At 35.8% G+C, this 1365-nt stretch overlaps 1 non-coding gene across 1 annotated transcript; it reads left to right on the plus strand.

The window, feature by feature from the left end:
• The first annotated feature begins 873 nt into the window (after positions 1-873).
• On the plus strand, positions 874-981 carry LOC123324130. Its single transcript, XR_006539623.1, has one exon. It is a non-coding gene; the product is annotated as a U6 spliceosomal RNA (small nuclear RNA).
• Positions 982-1365: the final 384 nt, after the last annotated feature.

The following is a 1365-nucleotide window of genomic DNA, read 5'->3' on the forward strand; positions in this document are numbered from 1 at the left end:
TGTGCTAGGCTGAGAACATCTCCAACAAGCACATCAAAGAACAATACATACAGCATGATTCTGGTTAGTAAAAAAAACAAACCTGGGAAGAATAAAACAAGATGAAATCAGAGAGGGAGACAAGCCATAAGAGACTCTTAAGCATAGGAAAGAAACTGAGGGTTGCTGGAGGGGAGGGGGGTGGATGGGGTAACTGGGTGATGAACATTAAGGAGGACACGTAATGGAATGAGCACTGGGTATTCTAGGCAACTAATGAATCACTGAACTCTACCTCTGAAACTAATAATATACTATATGTTAATTAATTGAATTTAAATTTAAAAAAAGGAAACCCCCCAAAAATAAATAAAAATGAAAAGATCACATTTTATGTCCAGCATCCATCAGTTCGTTTAAATTCCCTTCCAAACTTTATTTTCTGTATTATCCCTTGGGGCAATGTATCAAGTAAAGTAGTACTTCATTTAATATTTAATATGCATTAAAGTGCCTTTTTTTTCTTCAAATTCTAGAGTTGCATGCTAGTTTTAGAATTAAGGACTTCAGTAAGAGAGATGGTGTTCTTTGTCATACTCAAACCTATGTCTCCAGTCTTAATGATCATCCTCATACTTCGGTTTTTCTTTTTCTATAGTTATTCAGAAGTGTTTTCATCTTCTTGGTTATTTCAGTTGCTATAAGTTTAATACTCTCTTATTTTAGGTTTGGCAAACAAAATTGCATGCAGTGTTCCAAATGCAAATCAATCAGGGTTTTGCATTGTTTTGTGTTTATGAGTGAAGTCATATTTTCTGTTAATAAGCATTCTTTATTTTGATTCTGATTCCGATTATTGGACTATATCAGACAATTCTATTAAAAATAGAAATGGTGCTCGCTTCGGCAGCACATATACTAAAAATTGGAACGATACAGAGAAGATTAGCATGGCCCCTGCGCAAGGATGACACGCAAATTCGTGAAGCGTTCCATATTTTTTTGAATCACAGATCTGTACCTCTGAAACAAATAATGCAATATATGTTAAGAAAAAAAAAGAAGAAGAAGATAGCAGGAGGGGAAGAATGAAGGGGAGGAAATCGGAGGGGGAGACGAACCATGAGAGGCCATGGACTCTGAAAAACAAACTGAGGGTTCTAGAGGGGAGGGGGGTGGGAGGATGGGTTAGCCTGGTGATGGGTATTAAAGAGGGCATGTTCTGCATGGAGCATTGGGTATTATGCACAAACAATGAATCATGGAACACTACATCAAAAACTAATGATGTAATGTATGGTAATTAACATAACAATAAAAATAAAAAAAATAGAAATGAAACAGTTTAGTGAGATATTCAGTTGCTGTAGTCAATGATAGTTTATG

The sequence above is a fragment of the Neomonachus schauinslandi genome, chromosome 2 (assembly GCF_002201575.2).
Source record: "Neomonachus schauinslandi chromosome 2, ASM220157v2, whole genome shotgun sequence".
NCBI classification, from domain to species: domain Eukaryota; kingdom Metazoa; phylum Chordata; class Mammalia; order Carnivora; family Phocidae; genus Neomonachus; species Neomonachus schauinslandi.